Source organism: Vespa mandarinia, chromosome 20, assembly GCF_050613455.1.
Source record: "Vespa mandarinia isolate Hongniang chromosome 20, ASM5061345v1, whole genome shotgun sequence".
Classification (NCBI taxonomy): Eukaryota; Metazoa; Arthropoda; class Insecta; order Hymenoptera; family Vespidae; genus Vespa; species Vespa mandarinia.
The window spans coordinates 1,802,467-1,830,000 of NC_140829.1; the positions used below are offsets into that span (position 1 = coordinate 1,802,467).

A 27,534-nucleotide genomic window follows, 5' to 3' on the forward strand; every position below is an offset into this window, starting at 1 on the left:
CAAAAACAGAATGTGATCGATATAGATAATATATAATAATAATAATAATAATAATAATAATATTAAAAAAATAAAAAAAATATATACATATATTCATTTACAAATACAATCCACTGTTTAATTAATTTACATTAATCTTCAATTTTTCTGAATATTTTATCTTTGTTTTATTTTCTAATATATTCAAAACCGATTAGATATATTTAAAAATCTTATCTCATATGATTTTCTTAAAATATTAATTAGACAAAAGAAATACGTAAAAATTTAATGTCAATATGTATTACAAAAGTATTATTATATAAAATATCTGTATCTAATGTTTTGAGTTGAAAGCATTACAAGCGTACGTAGAAGTTTTCCTTTTCTAAATAGAATTCTAAATAAAATATTATATGATATCATAAATATCGTAAAATATAATTTTAATGTAAAAAAAAAAAAAAAGAATATGAATAAAACAAAGAGATAATGTTTTTTTTTGACGTAAAATGTCTTTGAAATAAAACGTTGACAATTGAAATAACATTGAAAAAAAGAAAAAACGTATCGCGGGTCATTATAAAATTTTACATGTGGTTTTGTATTGCATTTGCTATCAATGGGTTTAACACAATTAAGCAATGTGAAGTGCTCGTACGTTACTGACCCGAGTTAAAGCACCCACTTGTACCATATATATATATAAATCTATATATATATATATATATATATATAAATCTATATATATATATATATATATATATATATATATATATATATATATATAGATTTTCTTTTATTCGAATATTTAAAATCTCAACTACAAATTGGAGGTAAATTTCACGAGAATATATTCCAATTTCTTTAAAAGTGCTCCAAAAGTGATTAACGTAACACGTTTCTACAATTAATATTACAATTAATTTTTTATTATGAAAGATTTCATTATAATTTCTTCTTATGCATAATTCTTATGCATATAATTTTCCTTCTACGTAAAAATAAGTATTATTAATATTATTATTATTATTATTATTATTATTATTATTATTATTATATATAATTTTGCATAAAATATCTTATTTGTTAATATTGATTTAAAATTAATTATTTATCAGCCCTGATTTTATAATGATTATATCAACACAATTCTTGATCAAATTTTAATGAACAAAATCTCATTTCAAGAATAAACTTTTAAACGAAGAATTAGATCTTTCAAATTTTGAAAGAATCTTTTTCTTTATGCATGAATTATTGTCGAACGTGAGAAAAAATAAAAATAATATTTTTTGATACAGTTTTTTTTCTAAATATAACGAAACTATTTTGAAAATTTGAAAAATTCAATTTCTCGTTTAAATCTTCACCTTTAAAATATAACAACGTTCATAAAAATGTATGAAAAATTACGTTTGGATTCATTTTTGGTGTAAACTGCTGTTTTTGACATATACCGTGATAAATAAGTTTGGTATAGTCTTTTGAGATCTGCGAACAATGTAACGAACCTTCTATCACCACTATCAATTTTTCTATACACAATAGATCAGTGTGTGTATGTATTTTTTTCCGTCAATTATTATAATCGATTACTTGTTTGTTTGTATGTGTAAAATCTTGTTCGGATTTTCTAAACGCAAGGAAAAATGATAATAAATTGAATACTTATACGCATTATAGTACATTATTTTAATAAAAATCATAGTATGAGTTAATTTTCACATTCTATTGTATATGAGATAAATCAACCAGACAAACTATTTTTTTTCTCTATTACGCTAATCTATTTTATATTTATTATTATTACAACTATAATAATAATAATAATAATAATAATAATAATAATAATAATAATAATAATAATAATAATAATAATATATAATAGTATAATATAATAATAGGAATAATGATAAGAAAACGAAGAAGAAGATAAAGAAGTGGAAAAAAGTATATATTTAAATATTATACACGTCATATACATCCTTGTATTATTTATTTATTTATTTATAATAATAGAGAAAGAAAGAATATATTCAAAAAAAAAAAAAAAAAAAGAGAAATATTTTGCAAAATTTAGAAGTAAATTTGTCAATTTTCGTCGATTATATTTCTTTATTAGATACAGTGAGTGTAAAGAAATATTCACACAACAGTAAATTTAAACAAAAACTTTGTAGAACTTTTTTTATTACAAAAAAAAAATGTTAACAAAAAATATATTTAAAAATTCTTAAAACGAATGTTATCAAAAAATAATTATTTACTTATACTTGTTATGAAAATATTAACGACTTTCAAGAATTAGCAAAAAATGTATACGTAATAATATATTCGTATAGTCCTTGATTCGTGACATTGTACATAAGATAAATACAAGATAATACATTTTATGTCAATACATTTAGAATCAGTATGTCTGGAGACCTCGCCGATACAAATAGTGTTCCAGATTTATATATAATCAACAATGATAATTATAAAATGGTACGTAAAGACAAGGAAACCATTAAAGAAAAAAAGAAAATTCTTATAAATTTACTTATTAAAAATTCTTATAAAATTACTAATAAATGCAAAACATTAAGTGAAATTTATAAAATTATAGATGAGATCATGGTCTACGAATTAAGGAATTATTGAAAAATATGGAGATCAAAACTCTTTAAAAAAAAAATAATCGATAGAAAGTAAATGCAAAATAAGTGAGTATATTAGACGATGAATAATTTCAAAAGTAAAACAAAATCTAAATAAAATGTAATAAACATAACTATTAAACTTAAAAATAATCTTAATTTTAATATGTTCAATAGTACAGTACGTAGAAATGATTAGAATTTTCGAAAGATTAAATCAATATTCCTATGAAGTATTGAAATCATTATTATATTTACTGATGAAAGTATATTTAACATATTTATATCGAATGGATGATATGCTATTTGGAAAGAAAAAAATACTGAATATATGTAAAACTATTTCTAAACGTCCGTAAATCATGAAAGAAACTCGATTACAGTTCGAAATTGAATAAATGCAAAAATATTTGAATTTTTCTATTTTATTGATGATAACATAACAATTAATATTAAATATTTTAAAACAACATCTTCAAGGTAATACAAATAAAATTGGATTACAGGACAATTATATATCATTTTACAAGATAATAATCTAAAACTCGCTTACAATATGCGACAATGAATCTTGTATGAAGTATCAAATTATAATAATGAAAAATACCATACATAATCTCCAAGACTTGAATGTTAATTCTCCCCAAATACTTATGGGTTTATGTCGAAGAAAAAATAATTTCTAATGTTAAAACTTTTTTGTTACGTTTATGTATTAAAATATGTAATATTTTTTTTTTTTTTCTTGTAAACGTAGAAATGTACGAATAATTATTACCCCGTACATTTTCTGTTAATTTTTGAAAATTTGTTAATATTTTCATTACAAATATAAATAAATAATTCTTTTTTAATAACATTCGTTTTACAGATTTTTAAGAATATATATATATATATATTTTTTTTGTCAAAATTTTTTTGTAGTAAACAAAGTTCTACAAAATTTTTGTTCAAATTCATTGCTGTACGAATAATTTTTACGCTCATTGTATATTATTATCTTTCGATGAGTTAAAAAATTAATCGGATAATCATTTAAATTTCTATGATAATGGAGCTTGTTCACAGATATTTACGTTTTATCGCTCGTTAACAATGACGTCAAAACAATTCTTGCAATCCGATTGGTTATCCTTAAGAACCGTAGCAATAGAATTTCAACACGTTGAATATTTCAACCGTTACTGTTACTTTTACGGCTACTTTTACGGAGTCTGAATCGAGTTAAGCGATTGGTCGTAACTTTAATGTTACTGTTACGAAAAGTTTCTGCGATCAGAATGGTACATACTAATTAGCCGTTTCTCCTTTTATTTTCGTTTCTTATCTTCTCTTATCGTAAATACATACCTTCTTTTCTATTTCTTTTTTCTTTTTTTTTTTTCTATCCTTATTACATTCGTTATCACCAGTTCAGGATACTAGCTTTTCTTTTTAATTCCATTAATTTGCGTCTATCATCGATTTTATTTTCTTCCTTATCGATTTTCACTTATATAATTAGTTATTAATTAATTTTAATAATATGAAATTGATATGAAGAAAAATGAAAATTCGCTGATTGATCATCGATATGTTTTTCTTGTTATGGGAAAGATAAATAAATAAATCTAAAAACAATTAATTGTTTTGCAAAATATTTTATTTCGAGAACTTCAAATAAAATAAAAGTCAGAAAATGGTCTGAAGAAATAGCTATTTTACAATTGCGTAACAGATTTTATCAAAGTAAAGAATTGTTCGGATAAATTGTTTAGATTTCTTGTTTAGAATATTCGTTTTTAGATTGTACAAAAATAAAAATACTCGCGAATAAAATATCCTTACGAGCATGCATCGATCTATGATCTTGCAAATAACAAAGTTGACTTTATCATTATAACTATTATTTTTTATACATTTTTTTTTTTTAATCTTTACTAATACAACGTAGAATATACGTAATGTAGATAATATTTTAAATTAGCTCTCAATTTTAATCAGGTTGTTAAGACTTGCTATGTTAAAATCGGATATATGTCGGAGTCTGTTATTTTGGAAAATATCTAAAACGTAGAAAAAAATATTCGTTCATGAATATAAAAAAAAAAATTAAAAAGAAAACTACTGAAATAAAATATGTTTTAATATATATATATATATATATAATTTTTTAATTGAAAGCATTATAAAAATATATAAAATTTTTTCTACTTGTAAAACATATAATTCTGGCATTAAAAAGGAATGTAACCGTGACAAAGAGGCAATGTTTTCTTTGACATAGAAAGTCTTTAAAATAAAATGTTGTCAACAAAAAAAAACAAAAAAAGAAAAACAAAGAAAAAGTACAAGAAAGAGAAAAAAGGAAATGAAGAAAACGGGAAAAAAGAAAACATGGAGAAGAAAAAACGTATCGTTGTTTATTACAAAGTTTTAAAGGTTAGTTTGTATACTATGTAATGTTTATTTAGTTTGCTATTAGTGACTTTAGCGAAGTAGGCAATATGAAGCACTCGCACTGGCTCGGATTCAAGTATCGCTCGTGTCGTAAATATTTTTTTTTTCTTTTTCTTTCCTTGTTTATATATTTTTTTTCTTTCTTTCTTTCTTTCTTTCTTTCTTTCTTTATACTCGAAAACATTTGAAAGATATTTTGATCAGAAATGGAAGACAAATTTAACGAAAATATATTTAACCTGGCTTATAATATAGTTCGCTTTAAAAGTGAATGAACCAATTAAGTTATTGCAATTAATGTAAGAATAAATAATAATGAAATTTTTCATTTCGAAAAATATTTCAATATAATTAATATTTAAGAAATAATCCTTTTCTTTCTGAGAAAATAAATATTATCGAATAATCTTTCATAATTCATGATTTTAAGATGAAATAGAAAAATATTAGAGGAAATAAAAATAAATTAGTTGAATCCTGACAAATGAAAATAAGAGAAATCTTTATATATATATATATATAGATTTTTATACGTAAATTGTTATATAAAATAAAATTCACTTTCCTCGGTTAAATCCATTGAAATCCACGAAATTGGAACAAACAATCTATTCGTAAAACATTAATACCAGATTTTCTCATAATACCAGAAGCTGTCGTTGAATGAAATGTTTGTTCTCTTTCGTTAGTCTCATAATAAGTACAAATCCCTTTAGAACATACCTGAGGCGCATCAAAATCCATTTGTGACATGCTCGATGATTTTTAATTAGATAAATTCCATGACTCCTTTTCGTAATCGCTTAAGAGCGTTCAAAAAAAAAAAAAAAAAAAAAAAAAAACAAGAAAAGAAAAAAAGAAAAAAAGAAAAAAAACTATACAATGAATTTTACGATATAAATAAACATAACGTTTCATTTATTAATCGAAATTAACTTTTAATTAATAATATTCAATGCGATTTATTGATTTATTAATAAATACGAAAAATTTCTCTTTTTTTTTTATTCTTTTTTGTTCTTCCTATCAGATAATTTATCACGTTATTATTGAATTGCGAATAATCTAAAATATTTTTTGTAAAATTCGAAATTTCATTCTAAAAGTTTCACATAATTAAAGCAAGTCTCGTTACACGCTTACTTCCATATAATTATATCAAATATCGTGATTTCGCTCACGAAGGTATTTTGTTTCTTTTTTCTTTCTCTCTCTCTCTCTCTCTCTCTCTCTCTCTTTCTTTTTTTTTTTAATTATTTTATCGAAAATAAAAATCTACATTTCCGTAACAATTAATTTTAATAAACCAAAAAAGGGAACACAGCATTGATATATATATATATATATATATATATATATATATATATTCGCATTAAAAAAAGAAATATCGATTCAAATTTAAATAAAAAAGAAAAGAAAAAAATGGTAACACAAAGAACACTTTCTCTTTTCCTTAGCATTGATTTTAACAAATATAATAACAAATATAATACTATACGTGGTTTAAAGAAAAAAAAAAAAAGAAAAAAAAAGAACTATTCTTTTATATCACTTTTTTTTTCTATTTCTACACTGTTCCTTATATTATTGTTCATAAAGTGATAAGGTCAGAAGTAAGATTTTAAAATGTGACGACCCCGTAGAGAGCAATGTCCAAGTTTTCCGTCTTAATGCGCCTTACGTTAAATACGCCCCTGAACGCATGGAGACATCCAACGAGACAGTTACAGCTTATAGTTCGCGAATCTTTCCTATATTTTATGGAAAAACGACGAATTCATTTAGATTTAAACCTCTTTCGGATTATGGCGGATGAAGAAGAAAAGAAAAGGAAAAGGAGATAAAAGAAAAACAAAAGAATAGAAAAGAAAGGAAAGGGGGAAAATATACGAACAATAGCGACGTACCATGATCACTTGGGAATCCTCCTACGCTTTGAGACTTTCAACTCGGACGAGATAAAGAGAGAATTAAAGAAAGAATTAGAAAATGTGTCTAGTAATAAAATTACTTCGTTCTCATTATGTAAAACTGTTTTTCATTCTCGTAAAACTAAATTCTTCGATTCAACTTCATTATATATATATATATTATATATGCATACATACATACATATATATATATATATATATTAAGAATATCATCTAGTAAATTATTAATATTGTTTAATTTATATATGAGAAATAAAAAAAAAAAAAAAAAAAAAAAAAACAAAAATAAAATAAGTAACATAAAACGTATCGATAATAAAAGATAATAATATTATAAAAGAAATAATCGTCCTTTATATAGATTTCTCACAAATATTCTAATTAACATGTATAATATCATAATTTTCTCTCTCTATCTTGAAACAAACAAACATAGTCAAGTCGTATCATCGGTGATATACCGGTTAACATTTGTTTTTATTTCGTCGATCTATTTTTCGCATTATTTACTAACGAAAATAAACAAACGAAAATGAGATTATTCGTTAATATAAACATTCTTTATACCATACTCTTGGGGAATCCTTTGTTCTACGTGTACATATCCAAATAAACACGTTACCTTTGTATACATTCGTAGATTTTATCACGTAACTCTTCTCATAAGCTGTAAGGACGAATACGAGCTATTTACAGTGAACATACACACAAACACAACACACACATACACACATATACATAGAGAAACATCACACTATGTATATATATCTATGTATGTATGTATATATATATATATATATATATGTATGTATGTATGTATATATAACTGTACATATCTATAGACACACACATGATAGATATATATGTAAATGTACAATATTTCATCCTTGACTAACTGTTAGTCCGTGACTTTTATAAACAAAGAAGATTCACGCGTTTCTCCTTAACCTACTTCAATATTTCTTATTACTTTATTCCATACTGAATTGCGAATAAAATACATACATACATACATATATATATATACATACACATATACATATGTATATGTACGTATATATGTGTACGTAAGTATGTGTCCACGGAAGTAATGTATAAATGTATAATCATGAAAAAAAAATGGAGGGAAAATGAAAACAATATGTATCTTCGATGACTCCTGACGTTTATTTTCACGAATCCGACCTTTGAATATTTTATTTACTTTTTAACTCGTTGTTTGATCAAAATGTACAAGATTTTTGTAGATATTATCTTGGAGAATCGACAATTGAATTTTCATTATTATAAGCTTGTCATAATAAATTATTGTAACTGTATGTATCCCTCTCTCGTTCTCTCTCTGTGTGTGTGTGTATGTCTGTCTGTGTGTACATTTTACGAATTATACATTTGGTTGCTCTTAACAACTCGATTTCGTTTACGGTAAAGATGTGTGAAATTTTTACGAAAATTATATAAAATTATAATAATAAAAAATCGTAAGGACCGTGACAATGAGTCTTACTCTCGTTTATGTTTATTTTAATATAGTTCGTCAGAAAATGTAATTTTTGTCAATTATTATATAATTATATACATAAATATATGTTTGGAAACTTTTAAATTTAGAATAAAAAAACGAGCGAATTGATCGCTAATATGAAATTAAATTTTAATATAAATCTTTTCTATTCGTAGTTTTATTATTCTATCTGTTAATAAAAATAGAAAATTTTTGATAACGATTATATAATCGTTATCTACGATTTTTATTTTAGATTATTATCTGATTATGTACAGTTACGTCAAGTTTTTATTTTTTGATAAAATTCGAGATCTGAATTACGTAATAGAATTTCGACCGATTAATTTTCATTGCCTTTTATCGGAACTTTTTCTATCAAAAAATTGATCCGCGATATCATTGGCCAGATTAAAAAAAATTTAATTCTGAAAGTGTGTTTCTTTCATCTGAAATTTTAGTCACAAGAAACGATTTAAAAGTTTTCTGCAAAATATTAATTACAATCTTAAAACATAATTATCTTACTTGATAATTTTAATAATTCCATTAATTAATTAATTAATTAATTAACTACTAGAATAAAGATAACAAAAAAAAAATAGAAAATAAAATTTGTATTATTCAAATTAAATTAATTCATTTATATTAATTTACAAATATTACGAATTAAAAAATGTAACATTTAAATAAAATTATAAATAAAATAATTTTAATAAAACGAATTTATTATTCCATTTATTCTAAATAAATAATTTTCCATAAACTAAAACTGATAATGTAAGAGTCGTTCTATTCGATCGTTTTTTTTTTTTTTTTTTTTTTTTTTTTTTTTTTTTTTTTTTTTTTTTGACAAAATAAAAATCACAAAAATCTTTTATGGTTTCAAGGATTACTATCGAATGCTTACAAGTGACAATCATCGACGTATTAAGGACAAATTTATGAAATATAGATAACAAACGAAAAAAAAAAAAATAATAAAACTCTTAATTCGTATTTATTTCCCGTCGTGTAGACACTTCGAAAAAGAAGAAGAAAAAAAAAAAGATGAATAAATAAAAAAGGGAAAAAAAAAAGAATAACATATTCTCATATAAAATGATTAATTTATAAAACGACGTAAGTGAGAGAAAGAGAAAGGGTAATAGAAAAGAAAGGGAGAAAGGAAAGAGAAAAAGAAAGGTAAAAAAGAAAAAGAAAAAAAAAAAGCAAATCGAAATTTGTCAATGTATCGAAAGTTTACGATGCAATAACGTTCCAACAAAAAAATGTCCTTTATCATTCTCGAAGTAAGAATATCATTACAAAAAAAAAAAAAAAAAAAAAACAAAAAAAAATAGCCTGCATTATTTCTTATTCACAAATGATCAGTTCGCATTGGCTTATTGGCAACTAGCCACTTTAAGGACACATCCTAAGGGAGTGAATAGGATGAGATGGTAGCTGAGGTGAGGGGATAGTGAAAGGGATAAAAAGTGAGATGATGAATGTACCGGACATACGTCCTAACGTTGCAAAATTCATATCGTCGTAAGTTCGCGGTTCTCTACGAAGTGAACTTAAAGCTTCAACGAGGGTGGCAAGATGAAGCGGGTTGAAACGGGGTGAAGTGGGATAGGATGAAACGGAGAGGATTGGTGGTTGCTTGAGATGGGGGTTGGCTGGGATACCTACCCTCACGAAAGGGTGTAAAACATTATTCCGCATTACACTTCACGAGCTGCAGGCGTAGCTACGGTAAATTATTCTATGCTCCTTTTTTTTCCCTCCCCCCTTCTCTCTTCTCTTCTTATTCTCTTTTATTCTTTCTTCTTCCTTCGTCTTCTTTCTTCAGCTTTCTTCTGCTTTCCTCTTCTATTTTCTTTCTCTTATTTTTATTCTTCTATCATAGCATCGAAGAGCCTCCGGGCAAAGAAACGCGAAAGGAATCGTTCCTCAAGATGATATATAAAGGGTGTCTCAAGGTTTTTTTTCCTTTTTTTTTTCTTTTTTTTTTGTTTTCTTTTTTTTTCTTATTTTCTTTCTTTCTTTCTTTTGCCCCACAATTCGAAAAAATTCTTGAACGACGTTAGAGAATATTCCGCGATATTTTTTTTTCCTCCCCCTCCCCCATCCCACCTCTTTTACTTTTTTCCTTCGTTTCTATTTTTCTCGCCTTTGGAACGATCTCGAAATTTTTAATCTCGTCATCTCGAAATCGAAATAATCATAAGCATTCGCGAATTTCAATTTGAACAGAGAATATGATATTACTTATTTATTTTCATTCTCATGAAAATCTTTTCTTCATTTCTCGAATGAAATTTCAAATTTAATCGTGAACAATGAACGAGAATAAATTAATGTCACGATACGGAATAATATAATTAATATAATAACAAGTGCGTCATGTGATAACATCGTATGAGAAATTACAGAGATTATTTTATAAGAGATATGAGAAACTATTATAAATGCAACACCCTGTATATAATTTCGATAAAGTATTACGAAAAACTTTTCATAAATCACAAAGGATCGTGATCGTGAGAATGTTTCTCTACGTTAAAGTGGGTAAATCGTTAAAGGTTCTCTCTTTATTAATGGCAAATACGAAATGAAACTAAATGAAATTCCTCGTAAATGAAACTTGTAATTTTTTTCTTTTTTTTTTTTTTTTTATAATCGATTAAAATTGCTATTTAACTATTGGAATTTAACGAGGAAGTTAATAGTATTATTATTATTCAACGATATATCGAACTACTTTCTTAAAAGAGTGAAATGTTTAATGCAATGTAAAGAAGAAACGAAAAGGGTGTTCTTAATATTCCGTATATTCTTCCACGTGACAGATCTCTCTCTCTCTCTCTCTCCCTCACCACCCCCTCCTCACTCTCTCTCTCTCTCTCTCTCTCTCTCTCTCTCTCTCTCTCTCTCTCTCTCTCTCTCTCTATTCATATCCTCAGTCCTAAAAACGATACGACAGATGGTTCGACGTTGTACGGCTGCATTGGTTATTAATTTAACAAGACTCCGTTCCATGTTTCCTAGACATCACGATTAAATGGAAATTGTTGTATATAAATGAATCCATAGAAAATTATTAGTAATAACCAAAAGAACAATTATGAAATCTTTGAAATTTCTGATCATATTAAAAAACAAAAAATACTGATCAAGTGAAAACACCTCTATGCGAATAAATTCGTATGAAATTATTGATAATAATCAAAGGAACGTTTATGAACTTTTTGAATTTTTTGATTTTTATTTAAAAAAAAAAAAAAAACATAAATAAATAAAATCATTAATTAAATGAAAATAGCTGTATATTATTTGATTTTCATATATAATTATTTGTGATAAACAAAGGAACGTTTATGAATTTTTTCATCATGATAAAAAACATAATCATTGATTAAGCGAAAACAGCTTTATACGAATGAATTCGTACAAAATTATTAATAATAATCGAATCGAAAAGTTTGTAAATTTGTGAATTTTGTGACCTTGATAAAAAAAAAAAAGATCACTGTGATCGGAACCGATGTATATAAATAAATTTATGCGAAATTATTCGTAATAATCAAAAAAAAAAAAAAAAAAAAAAGTTTATGAATCCTTTGAATTTTCTGACATTGATAAAAAATTGATTAAATGATAACAACTGTATATGAATGAATTATTAATTATATTAATATAAACCAAAGAAGCATTTATTAATTCGTAAATTTTCTGATCTTGATAAAAAAAAAAAAAAAAAAAAAAAAAAGAATCACAATTAAATGGAAACAGCTTTATATAAATGAAAAATGAATTCGTACGAAATTATTCCTAATAAACAAAAAAAAAAAAAAAAAATAATCTTAGATAATCTTTTTTATAAATTTTTAGAATATTCTTTGATCTTGATAAAAATAAAAAATCAATGATTAAATCGTAAAACTGTTTTATATAATGAAAAAATTTATCAAAAATTCATTTCATTTCTACAGATACAAATCTGAAATATTTCAATGTGACATATCGTATATGAAAACGTACTCGATTCATTCGTAGTAAGAATTTGTTCGATTATTAAAATACATTGTCTCGTATTTCTTCGTATTTATTTCAAAATCTAATCAAATTGTTTCAAAGACAATTAAAAAAATACGAATTAAAAACGATTATTCTCAAATGATTCGTTGGTTTTCAACAAAACCAATGAACAATTTGTTCTCTTTGTCGTACCAATGAAGAAAGAATAAACGAAAAAGGAAAAAGAGAAGAAAAAAATGAATATAAAAGAAAGGAAAAAAGATGATATCATCTTTTTATCTTGAAACAATATGTATGCATCAAGTTTAAAAATTGAATTTAAAGAGATAGTTTCATTAAAAAGTGAACCTCTTTCGTCAATGGAATTCCATATCCGATCCTTGAAGATTCTCTCTTCTTCTTCCCTCTTTCTCCCTCTCTTTCTCTCTCTCTCTCTTTCTCTCTCTTTCACTCTCTTTCTCTCTATTAATCGAGCGAAATCAAGAGGAAAGAAGTGCTATGAAGAATAAAAGGAAATTGTCATTCCCTTTGGTCGGTCACAATCACAGAAATCCTTTCTCATCGCGTTCACACATTCTCGCATACATACATACATACATACATACATATATATATATATATACATATATACATGCATAGATAGATAGATCGATAAAAATGTTGAAACGAGAGGTGGAATTTGACATCGCAATATTCGGGTCGACGTTAGTTGAATTCGAGTCGAAAATTATTGATCGACTAGATCTTTTTATCGTGGTCGCGAATCAGATGAAAGGAAAGTATTATAAGTATAGTACGAAGATAGAATCATTTTTTTCTTTTCTATTTCCTCCCACAAACACCCCCTATAAAATGTCTTTCCTTACAATCTAGAACATATTCCCCGTTTCACAGACTGATTGAATCAAGCTGACAACGTAAGAGACGACGACGGGCTTTCTACTTTGCCCCCGAGAAAGATAGTAAGGTCGATATTAATATGACATTGCTTTTGGTGCCAAGCATCTTGGGAATACCTGCCTCGACGAAATTACTTTGGAGTTATGAATATAATCAAACGTACTATTTCTCTCTCTCTCTCTTTCTCTCTCTCCCCTCTCTTTTCTCTCTCTCTCTCTCTCTCCCCTTTCTATCTCTATCTCTCTCTTTCTCTTTCTCTACTTTTCTATCTAATCTATTTATATATATATATATGCTCAATTATATACATATATATATATATATGTGTTTAATTAATATATATATATATGTGTTTAATTAATATATATATTATATAATTAAATATATCTTGTTAGTATAGATTCGTGTCTTTGTGTTATCTATAGCATATTTTAAAAGCTTTACAATAAAACTATTATTTATAGAACAGATTATAAATAATTAATATTATTCTAATTTTTATTTTATTTATCGTATGATATCTAACTGATTGTAATACATAAATATCGATTAAAATGATCGATACTAATATATAAATATATAAATAAATAAATATCCTGGAAAATGTTCATGAAACATAATATGCCGAATTTATGAAAAATCGATCGTGAAAAGAGAGAACGATATATATATATATATATAAATAAATAAATAGATAGATAGATAGATAGATAGATAGATAGATAGATAGAGAGAGAGAGAGAGAGAGAGATCAAAAATGGAGGAAAAAAATAAAAGAAAAAGAAATAGCCAACCGGTTTATCGTATTATCTCGGACGGTAGCAGGTGTATCCCACGAATTTCCGTTTACAATTGGTTTATTTCCGAGTTATTCGTGTACACATAAAGCTATCCAATATATACATACATATATACACACATGGATTAACTTGTCGAAATTAGATGATCTTTATAGTACGCACTGTGACCGAAAATATAGGCAACGTGTGAACGCATAATATGCAAACAACCCGTGTGTCAGCGGTTTGTCGCTTAAATAGACGATATCCCATGCATGGTTTATCAATACCGGTGATCACCAGTATCGTCCGATAACGTAAATAAATCATTGAGAATATTAACTAAACGTTTATATTAGTATGTTACAATTCTATTAATTTTCTAATTAATCAACGAATATATACCTCTATTATGTCTCTTTTATATTTTATCTTTTCCTTCCTCTTTTTCTTTCTCTCTAGTTTATCGATTATTTCTTTATTATTATTATTATTATTATTTTTTTTTTTTCTTTTATAATTGTAAGAAAAAAAAAATTATTAACTCTAAATTATTAAAAATCAAATATTATTTTAATTTTTCTTCATTTTCTTTTATTGCTCCCTCATATTTTATAACGATCAATCGATAAATAATAACAAAATTTTTAATACATCATCGTTTTTAATAATCAATTAACATATATCGGCCGACAAATGATGTCGACATTTTTAATACGTAATTTTTTTTAACATTGGTCGTTAAATATCTCGAAACGATTACATTTTTTTGAAGATTTTCTTTTAAAGGATATTTTCGATTTTCAAATTGCAACAGATTTCCTTAACCTCGTAGTTTTACGTATTTGAAAAGGAAAAAAAAAAAGGAAAAAAAAAAGGCCATGAAAATTAACCTCGAAAAATTTTGATAATTAATTTTTAAAATCTCCTTTACGAATGCATGACGTATTTAAAATTTCTACGTTACCTATTTCTTTCTTCTTTTTTTATTTATTTATTTCATCTTGACGGAAGATAAAGGTGAAAATAAATTTCTACGCGAAAAAGGAAAGAGAAGTAAAAGAAAAAGAAGGAAATAATAAAACGAAGTAATTGCGCGAATATATTCCATTGTAAACATTCGTTTTGTTTCGTTTCAATTTTATTTTATTACGTTACGTTCAAATTGTTTCCCGATTGTTCGTATTTTAAGATCATAAAACCTTTAATTCTATCGACGTGACGATTGTCACGCATAATGCAGTTTTACATAATGGCCATACTCGTTTCGCTTTTATGCATTAATCACAATCGTCGTTGCATACCGCATTTATTTTTCTTTCTTCTTTTCTTGCCTTTTGTGCACGTGTCCGTTAGAAAAAAAAAAAAAAAAAAAAAAAACGAATAAAAATAATTTGAGAATTTTGTATCAATCTAAAATTAGTAATAAATTAATAAGAAAATTATTAATAAATTATTAACATAATAAAACGTTGTTCGTTGCAAGAACATTATTATTTTTTTTTTTTTTTTTAATCGATCAAAATACTATCGTTAAAGTTTAATATCAAATATCGAAGAATTAAACGTCGAAACATGTCAAAATAAATTTGTTACGAAATAATGTATCCCCGGTGGATTGGAATGGCCGTTTCACGTATCCGTATCCTATCGTTATAGATAAAACTTCGTCAAATTTCGTGGAGCGAATTTTTCGACGGGATCGTTGAAACGTCATAAGTAATGGAAAATTTGAAAATGAATTGAAAAATTCAATTTCTATCGAAAATTAGAAAACAGTTTTTTAGAATGGTGATTGTATAAGTTTTGTACTATGATCGTAGCTAAAAAGAGAATCCTAGAAAAAATTAAATGGAGATAGATAGAAAAAAAAAAAATTGTGCATTTGTATATCTGTGTATCTTACAGAGAAAGAGAGAGACTGAGTGTGTGTATATGAGAGAAAGAGAGAAAAAGAGAGAGAGAGAGAAAGAGAGAGAAAGAGAGAGAGAGAGATAAAGGGAGGAAGGGAGAGAGAGAAAGACAGATAGAGAAAGAGAGAGAAAGAGAGTGAGAGAGAGGGATAGAGAGAATGAGAGTGAGAGAGAGGGAAAGAGAGAAAGAGTGAGAAAAACATAAAAGAGAAAAAGAAATATAAAGGGGAACCGAAAACAGGCGTGAATCGTTGGTACGAAATTCCGGCACGCTTCAACGGCCATCGCTCGTGCTTGAATCAACCTTTAAAGAACTCATTCGGGCAGGAGGGTGACTTTCCCCCGTTCATTTCGTTTCTCCTCGCTTCCCCTTTCGTTTTGCTTCATTTACCTAAATGGGAACGGGACCCCCGGCGGCACCTACCGAGGGCAAATTAATTAAAACGTATCTCGTCGATGGTACCCTACGTAAGATCTCACAAACACCCTTGACATAAATCCGATCTACATATATCGCGTCCTCGTTCATAATTCATCCCCTTACTTCCACTAATTTCACGACTAATACCCCGACAATTCATCTCGATGCATCTTAACGTTCGATTAAATATTACGCCGTTTAACAATTTATGTTAATGCACAGTTAATATTTTATTATTAACTATCCAGATATATTTTGTTTCTCTCTCTTTCTCTCTCTCTCTCTCCCTCTCTCTCTCTCTCTCTCTCTCTCTCTTGCTCTTTGAGCGACATTTAAAAAAATAGAAATATTTATTATACGTCGAGTTTGAAAGATTCGTGTCTTTAATATATTTCTAATTTCTTTTTTATTATATTTTTATTATAATTTTTAATTATATTTTTATATATATATATATAATATAATATTATTTAATTTAATATAATATTTATTATATTATATACTATTTTGAAGAAATAATATGTTAATTGACATTTAATAAATTATATTAATAGACATTTAATATTTTATCATTGATTACAGAGATATAATTTTTCTCTTTGATATTTGAAAAGATCTCAATATTTTTTATACATCAAATTTGAAAAACTTAATTCACCCGCAACTTTTTTTTTTGTCTTTTCTTTTTTTCAATATACATCATACACCTATATCACTTGATAAAAATTTTGTAAATTATTCTGAAGTAATGTATGCGTTATTTTGTCGTTATGTTAAATCAAAAGGAAAAAAAGTAACAAAAAATTACAAAAAAAAAAAAAAAACAAAAAAATAGAGAATTAATAAACAAAACATCTTTCGTAAAAATATTTATTCTATATGATCTTATTCTTTTTATCCTTTTTCTTTTCCTTCTTTTTTTCTCCTTTCTTTTCTTTTTTCTTTTTTGTCTTTCTTTCTTTCTTTCTTCGTTTAAAGAAGAAGAATCTCAATTAATTATTCTCTCATCTTATTCCTCGTCTTATCCTTTTTATTCTAATGAAGAATGCCAATTAATTATTCTGAAGCCGTCTCATCTAAGTCGGTCTCGCGTTTATTTCATTTAATTCAATTCACTCGATGTTACGTAGCGTTCCTTTTACGTTCCGTGATAATTGCACTTCTTCGTAGGCAATGAGTATCGATAGAAAAGAAAGTATATCAGTAAAAGGAATATAAGTAAATATATTTTTAATATTTTAATATACCTCATGCGATAACCTTATCGATATAATCAATCGAACGTGTTAAAATGATAAATATTAATTATGTATAATTAACAAAAAATTCTTATTAATAAAATCATAAAATTCGTTCGTCAAAAAGGAAAAAAGGAAATGAAAAATAAATGGAAACAAATAAATGGTAATAAAATAAATAAATTAGATTTACTTTAATTTATCTTTATCGATATTAATATTATTGTTAAAATGCAATGAAAATGAAACGCATTTTTTATTATCTCTGCATTTTTTATTTAAACGCAAATTTTATTATCTCGATATAGAACGCATTTATTAATCGTATTAATAAATTATTTTAACTTTCTCCCTCTCACTCTTTCTCTCTCTCTCTCTCTCTCTCTCTCTCTCTCTCTCTGATCTCTCTCTCTCTAATCTCTTCCTCTGATCTCTCTCTCTGATCTTTTTTTTACTTTTACATATAAACAGAAATCTATCGAAGAATTAAAATCATAAAATTCCTCGTAAATAAAGATTCTCGCTCTCGATAAAAAAAAAAAAAAGAGAAAAAAGAAATAAAAGAAAATCAAAAAAATTGATAACACAGCATACACATACACACAAGCACACACGCATACACGCACGCGGATACACAAATCGTATTGTTCTCCACGAAGTAATAAATTTTATCGTCTTTATATTATACGCATGTAGTAGATAAATATTATACATATATAATATTTTTACTGTTAGTTCCCCAAGATTATTACAAGATTATTAAAAAGTGTCGGAAATGTAATAACTTTATTGTAAATGAAATGAGACAAGAAGATTTTGTATAAACAAAATTATTAGTAGACGCAATTTTTAAAAGGTTAAAGAATTCTGATGGGGAATCAATAAACTGGTTAAAAATATGTTGGATGCGTTTTGTCAAAAATAAATCGTATAAAATTTTCTATAAGACATTAATGAATGAAAATGAAATTTTTAAATCCTGAATTTATTATCACGTCGGGGTAGACCAAGAAAGTTCGAAAATATTGTATTGACACAATTGTATAAAAATATCAGACAAATTAAAACAGCAAAATTCAAGGACATAATTGATCTATTACGATATATACCACCGGAACATCATGATTTCTTCAAATCCCTTTCACACACACACAAAATCTAGATGAGTAGTAAATTGTTTTGTAATAAATTTATGTTTGCAATTTTGTACGTTATGTAGTTAAAAAAATGTTTTGAATCGCATAAATTATGTTTTCGAAGTGTTTTAAAGGTATGTCAAATAAATTGAGTATTGTTTTTTTTTTTCAATTTGAAATATCTTAAATTATTTTGAATGGACTTGGGCACCTTCAAATTTTATAATGAATCTGATTGTTAATTTTGAAAGTGGCCTAATTCCATTCTTGATAAGAAAACGCATATTATTCATTTAATAATTGCCACTATTTCAATATGAACTATAAATTTAACACCCTTAGATACACTTAAGTAATATGACTCATTAGTATCCTATACGTATATTTTTAAATTCATTGAAACGCAAAACCTTAAATATCTCGATTTGAAGATAAATGGAGTTAGGCCACTTTCAAAATAAACGACTCATATATATATATATATAAATATACAGTTCGTTTCCTTGTTTCACTTTTACTGTTATGATCTCTCTGATACTTAATTCAATCCGAAGGATATCTAGGTGGGTTCAAAGGAGAAGGGGAATGAACGTGGACGAAAAAGCCTCGAAACACACTCGGAGGAATATCCATTTCTACCCTTCTAAAGAGGTTGGAATATAAGATAACATTCTTCTTCTTCTTCTTCTTCTTCTTCCTTTTTTTGTTTTCTCGCTCTCTCTCTCTCTCTCTCTCTCTCTCATTCTCTCTCTCTCTCTCTATCTATTTCTCTGCTTTTTTTTCTCGACTATCCTATCAGCAGCACATCGTCAACCCTCCTCTTCTCGCCTACTTTTATATCTTGCGAAAGATGAGGACGCGAGAGCTCTCGACTACGTAATACGATTCTTGCCTATGCCGCAAGAAGAGAAAATTTCATTTCACACGAGTTGGCTGTAGCAACGCGATAATGTCCTCGTTCCTCATAGTTCATGCGACACGTTTATATACAATGTCATATTCCTGTTTGTACCATTAAAATGAAAAGAGGAAAAAACAGGAAGGAAGGAAAAGAAAGAAAATGAAGAAAATGAGGATAAAAAGAAAGAAAAAAAAAAAAAAAAAAAAAAAAGGAAGAAACATAAATTAATCCTAGTCGTGCCCATAAGACACTCCTCCAGGTCAACTTTGAACTTATTAAAAAAAAATTTGTACATTGGATGGTTCATAAAGTTTTTCTTTTTTTTCTTTTTTTTTTTTTTTTTTGGTTTTTTTTTTTATAATGACAGAATTGAAAATGCATTTTCAAATCTACCGATTATTATTTTTGAGGCTTCAAAGAAATACAGTATTTTTTTTTTTTGTTTTTTTGGAATAAAAATTATCATTATATATTAATATTCATTCTGTATAAATGATAGCTGTTCATTTTATTTTATTTTTTTTTTTTTTTTTTTTTTTTTTTTTTTTGTGGAAAAGAAGTTTTTTTTTGTGAAAAAGAAGTACCTTGTAAAACGTATTATTCTTATATGAAACGAAATTCTTCTTTCAAAGAATGTGATAAATTATTTTTAAGATTTTTTAGAAATAACGTTCGAGAGATATGCGCTCACTTTTTTTCTTTTTTTTTTTTTCTTTTTTTTTTCTTTTCGTTTACTTTTCACTTATTTAATTTATTTTATTTTACTTTGATACCGTTATAATATTTTCATAAGTTTAAAATTATATTCTCCTTAATTGCATTTGTTTTACCTCTTTTTTTCTTTTATGTATTATACACTCATTGTTCTGGTATTTCTTTTTTTCCTTAAAATTTTTAAATTTTGTTTTTTATTTTTTTTTCCAAGGTAGAAAGAGAGAGAGAGAGAGAGAGAGAGACAAAATAAAACCAAAACAAACGGCGTTTGTAATCGTTAAAGGCAACAAATGATTAAAATACAAAACATAAAGATTATTAGAATAAATTCAATGAATTTATCGTAAATAAATTCGTGGGAAATAATATTAGTAAATTTAATGATTATTATTTATAATATTATATAATGATTATTATTTATAATATATATATATATATATATATATATATATATATATATATATATATATCTGATTAATATAATTTATGCATCAACGTTAATTCATATTCTATTTGTAATGATGAAAAGCATCGAAAGACATAGTATAAAATACTCACATTCGATTGATTCAATAAAATATTTCTTTATACGATATTGTAACGAATGCATATGTAGCTTACCATCCGTGGGCCACGAACGGTGTATTTCAAAGCCAAAAGGGACTTTGCTTTCTTCTTGAATAATACATAAATCCCCCCCCCCTCCGACCTTTAAAATCTTCTCTTTTTAAGCAGGGAGCTTGTTTTTTCTCTTTTTTTATTTTTATTTTTATTTTTTTTTTTTTTCTTTATTTTATTTTATTTGTATCAAAAATTTATTCCGTAGCGAAAGAATAAAGTCAAAAAGAAAAAAACAGAGAGAGAGAGAGAAAGAGAGAGAGAGAGAGAAAAGAAAAGAAAAAGAGGAGGGAAAAAAAGCAAGAAATAAAAAAAAAGAATCCAAAGGATAAAAATAAATTCAAGGAAATAATTTATTAGAATTTAATATTTCGTTTCTCGAAAATAATAATTCACTTGAAAATATTTCGCAACGAGTGATTTATTAATTCAATACATTACGAATCATTCTTCTCGCGAACTCTTGATTGCGATGTTTGAAACGTGACGTCTGTCTCTATTTCTATCGTCGTAGTCGTCGTCGTCGTCGTTGTCATCATTGTCTTCGTCATCGTCGTCGTCATCGTCGTCGTCGTTGTCATTGTCGTTGTTGTGAAAACATTGTCGAGATCGAAAATCGAATCTCAGTTTACGTTTCAAGTCACAATCTCTTCTGATTGTCAATACAATCCTGATTATCAATGTACATATAAACTTGCCCTATATCATCCCTCCCTCCCTCCCTCCCTCCCTACCATCCTTCCTCCCTCTTCTCCATCTGATTACAATGAACGATAAAATACGTTTTTTTTCATTCTTTTTCTTGTTTTTATTTTTTTGCGCTTCTCTCGAATAAACATCGAAACAACATATGTATTTATGTATGTATATATATATATATATATATATATATATATATAAATATATATGTATATGTACATACGTTAATTTCTTGTTCACCGTTTATATTAAATTTTACAAAAGGACATTCCTAATGGAAAAGTAAATTTTAAATCGGGATCGTCGATATCATCGATTTTCGATTTTTTTCACAAAAAAAAAATATTCTTTCGAGAAGCCATTGTCAAGTATTTATTATCTCTCTATTTTTTTTTTCTTCTCTAATTCGTTTAATTCGTTGACTCATTCACTGAGTGTCGCTAAAAATCACCGATGATTCTTGATTTTCTTCATCATTTTTACTTTTTCTTCTATATATATATATTCGAATTAAATAAATTGGTATTTTTGTTTGATAGTATTTAGAATGAATTTATTTGTTGGTATTTAGAATAAAAAAGAAAAGAAAAAGAAAGAAAGAAATATAAAATGTAAAAGTAAAAATAAATTAAATAAATATTGATTATGTAATTATAAATGACAAGACGTAAAAAAATTTATATACTTAATTATTTATACCGATCAAAACATGTTCATGTATGAACAAATGAATGAATTTATTTGTTGGTATTTAGAATAAAAAAAAAAAAGTAAAGAAAGAAAGAAATATAAAATATAAAAGTAAAAATAAATGAAATAAATATTGATTATGTAATTATAAATGACAAGATGTAAAAAAATTTATATACTTAATTATTTATACCGATCAAAATTTGTTCATGTATACCGATTGTATATTTAATATACGATAAAAAAAAATGTATTATTAATTAATAAAAGATATTGATCGAAACAAAGAAAACTCGAAATCATTCGTCCTTTCGACGTTTATTATTCTTTAAAATTCTTTTATACTGTTAAAAAAAAAAAAAAAAAAAAAAAAAAAAAATTCCCAACCTACATACGTACTTTTCTTCTCTCATAAATAACGTTGCAAAAAAAGTTAAAATAAGTATGAAAAAATATCGCAGATAAATTTTTGTTCGTTCTTTTTTTTTCCATCGATTAAGCAAAAATGACGAAACTAATCTCGTCGATAAGAATATTTTAACGATAATTCATTAAAAATTTCATACGTTTGCGATCGTTTGGATCATTGATAAAAATCGATCGAGGAATTTGTTTTATTTTTTTTTTATTTACTTATTTATTTATTTATTACTCTTTTTATCGTCAACAATTCAATAACATTAAGTTAGACTATTCGTAGAGCCGTTGAATGAATTTGTTTAATGGGGAGGCATTAAAGCGTAACATTTCAAAGAGGGCTTTCCAAAGAAGTACGATTACTACTGAGGGTTTTTATGCGTCCTCCATAACAATGCTGTCTCCCTCGTTTTCTTTCTTCTCATCGCGTGTACCTACCCCTATTTTTCTCACATCCGAGAACGAAACTCATCAATGTCAACGCATTGCGTTTTACGTAAGGAAAGAAAAAAAGAAAAAAAGAAAAAAAGAAAAAAAGAAAAAAGAAAAAAAGAAAAAAGAACTAGGAGTGTCGTTAGTCGGATGCATCTTCACGTTTCGTTGCACTTTCTCCCCCTCCTACATCCCCCACACATCCCTCCACTCATTCTTTCTCTCTCTCTCTCTCTCTCTCTCTCTCTCTCTCTCTCTCTTCTTTTTTCATCGTAGTAACAATCGGTATATATGAATAGAAGTTACAATACATTGCAATCGTAAGATACGGATTAATGATAAGCGTTGTCACTATGGTTATCAAAATGATTAAATGTATTATTGTGTGTGTTTTTAATTATGCGAATATTATCAATAATTTGATATCTTTGACATTACAAATTATTGCATATTATAAGTTTTATATAATAATGTTTTTTTCTCTTTTTGAATTCTGAAGAGTTCAAATGTAGTCAAAATATGATTCTGGCATCTGTAAAAAAAAAAAAAAAGAAGAGTGAAAAAGATAAAAAAGAACGTAAGCCACCATTTAAATAAAAACTTCGAATATTTCAGAGATCTACTATTATTTTGGAGTTTTTTATCGCAAAAAAATTTATTTAATAAATTGTCAATGTAAATTGATAGATATAAATTTTGTACTTGCTTTCGAATAAAGAAAAAAAAAAAATAGAAAGATAAGAAACGACGAATTCGATGACTAATTTTATTTATTTAATTAGTATTTTTATTAATTGAATAATTGATTGTAAAATATGAGGAGGGGGGGGGGAAATAATGCTATTTTCTAATATGATTGTTTTAAGGTTTTTACTTTTAACAAATCCTTGTGTAACTTTATTCGTGATATAAGAGAAACATTATGTAAATTTCTTTATTATGATATAAGAAATAATGAATAATAAATATAATATTTATAAGAAAATATATAAATTCATAATTTCCAACCTAATATACAATAAGATATCATTATTATCGTGATAATTTAATTTTTGATAAATGAACACTATAATCTCAGCAATATTACAGTAAAGATATTGTTTTTGATGAAATTAAAAATGCACCTTTAATTTCAATATTAATTAATTAATCTTTGATTTAATTTTTTATTATAGAAGACAAAACAACTCTTCTTGATGATGATTAACAGCTACATTAAAAAAAAGAAAAGAGTTATAAAACGATTCTTTTTTTTTTTCTTCCTTTTTATTATCACTTTTCGTATTTATTTTGTTCCACTTGTTCAATTTCTTTTTTTATCTTCTTGACTATTAAATAAATTATTTTCATTGTCACTTCGTGTCATCGAGTTTGAGACATTTCGTTAATTAAATCTTTTAAGTTTTCTAAATTTTCTAATTAAATTAATGTTTCACTAAGGTGTATTTATTTTCTCTTTTTCTTTTTTTTTTCTTTTTTCTTACTTTTTACAAAAATTGAACACACATCGATATAATGTTCGTATTAAATTATTAAAAAAAAAAAAGATTCCTCGTACATTTAAAAATAATTTCACGATAATGTTCAAATTTTGAAAAAGCATCATGTTTTTTCACACTCAATTTGACGATCAATAATTAATTATTCGATAAAATAAATGGTCACAGTATATGAATATTTTGCATGATATAAATAATTCAATGTAACGGTTACTTTTGAATTGATCTATATTTTACTGATCACTTATATCACGTACCGATACATTTTATTACAAATACTATGATCATTTATTTAAAATATTGATTTAAAACGTTTCTATAATCGACCTAAACAAATATAATCGACATTCGATAAAACATTTGGTATGATTAAATAACGTTAATGATAAACGTTATTTGATCGTCCGAGCATCCCTTGGAAAAGCAAGGAAAAAGTTTTTCTTGTTAAAGGGAAGGGATCTCAGTGTGATTATTTCCGCTTGCTCTCTTAAATTATAGTCATGTGTTTTCGTTCTTAGGTTAACTTTCGTTTTCGTTTACCAGCGACAAATATTTGTCTTCTCTGGTAAAGAAGAAGGTAAAAAGTCAGAGAAGATTACCCATTAAATTTTCTTCGTTCTCGAGTATTACCGAATTTTTTCGAAAAAAAAAAAGAAAAAAAAAAGAAAAAAAAAAGCATTTCACATTTTACATATGTGTACGTAGATGCATATATATGTATAGGTATACACATATATGTTAATGATAATGGAGACAATAAATAATGTATAGGAATTTTTCAATACAAAAAATACCAACGCTCTTTATTCAAATATAAAATTGTATAATAAAAAATACATCGATAAAAAATACTTTATATAGAATTTATTTGATATAAAATAGTAAATATTTATTCAATGAAATGATACTATGATATATCGTTTATTTTCATTCGAATATATTCTTTTTTTTCTTCTTTTTTTTTTTTTTTTATTTAGATATGAGATATTAAAAATTATCAAATAAAAAAAGGAAAAATACCTGTACAATGTTATTTATTGAATACGAAACATTTTTAAATAAAACAAATATTATTGTGTTATTAATTTAGATATAAGATATGAAATATTTTGTTTAATGTAAAATATAAAAAATGTTTATATTTTTTATTATGTTATTCATTTAAATAAATAAATTATTACAAATGTTTTATTATTTATCAGACCAATCTATATAATATATGTTCATGCTTAAATAAAATTATATAAATCTTTAATTTTTGAAGATCAATCGATTTGACTCTTTTTCTTTTAATTATGAAGAAACAAAATTTTTTTCAAAATTTAAATAATATAAAAACTTTTATAAAAGTTTCGAAAATTTATGAAAAAAAAATATCTTATCACACGTATATACGTATAATCGATTGACTGTTATATACTGGGTCGATATTTTCAAACATTTAAAATCGGCAATTTAAATAAATGATAAGCATTTATGAGAAAATATATGATACGTAATATGAGTGGTTGGTATTACATCGATTAATACAAAAGCTGGTGAGTATTTTAATGAAAACATTCATAAATACGGCAATTTATCTGTATTTTATAAATTTCTAATATAACCAAACGTAAATTAGACTATATCCCTTAATTACACCTTTCTATTTTTTTATTTTTTTTCTTTTTTTTCTTTTTTTTATTTATCTAATCCTATCTTAATAATCTATTATTTATCTAATCCTATTAATTATATTCGTACTAATCACTTATATTATCTACTAGAAATTTTATTACAAATATCGATCGAAAAATTTATGTATTTATTTTAGAAAAAATAAAAATTATCCTTAATAACTAATAAAAATATTTAATCAAATAACAAATAAAATAATAGATAAATAAGAATCAAAGGAGATCGGAAATTATAGTATTACACGAATCTCTCTTCTTTTTTTTTATCAGAATTATCAATTTCCAACGATACAAAACGAATTGTGAAGATTTTCTATGGATACCGATCGCCAGCAGCCACTTGGATAATGGAATTCTGCTTACGAAGAAACCAACCGTCTGTTACATTCAATCGTACAAAATAGTCATATTCGTCTCGGAGAATATCATCTGATATTCAGTTACTAGTTCGAATATTCAGAGAATTTATCGTGAAAATGTAGACAAGCCACGACGTAACAAATACACACATATATATATATACATATACATACATATGTAATGTATATGTGTAATGTATATATATATATATATATATATATATATATATATATATATATATACATTACATACGTAAAGTATATCCTAACGAGAAGGCACAATTTGAATTTCGCGGTATTTTCATGTTGTCCATAGTAAACAAAGCAAAAAGCTTGACAATTAATACATAGAAACATTGTAATTATTTATCATAGATTTACCGTGAAAATTCATTAAAAATATTTTCAGAGAAATATTTCAATCGTATCGATATATCACGATCAATCGGAATCAATCAATTCTGATCTTATTACGTGATACCATGCGACAGATCGATATCTATAATAATTCGAATAATTTCTCAAAGTTTCGAATAATATTGCAAACGATCTCTAAATATCTCTAATAACTTGATTCACCGAGATTCGTCATTTGAAAAGCATAATTGAAAAACGATCATG

At 25.6% G+C, this 27,534-nt stretch overlaps 1 protein-coding gene and 1 long non-coding RNA gene across 4 annotated transcripts in view; one reads left to right on the forward strand and one right to left on the reverse strand.

Moving 5' to 3' along the window:
• LOC118447407 (zwei Ig domain protein zig-8-like) overlaps positions 1-27,534 on the reverse strand; it is a 187,546-nt gene that overhangs the window by 124,855 nt on the left and 35,157 nt on the right. The window lies entirely within an intron of this gene.
• On the forward strand, positions 2,335-3,478 carry LOC118447410 (uncharacterized). 2 transcript variants are annotated; one of them, XR_004839870.2, is made up of 3 exons: positions 2,335-2,469; positions 2,591-2,687; positions 2,799-3,478. It is a non-coding gene; the product is annotated as an uncharacterized LOC118447410 (long non-coding RNA). The 2 variants fall into 2 exon arrangements; XR_014983352.1 differs by having other exon boundaries at positions 2,591-3,478.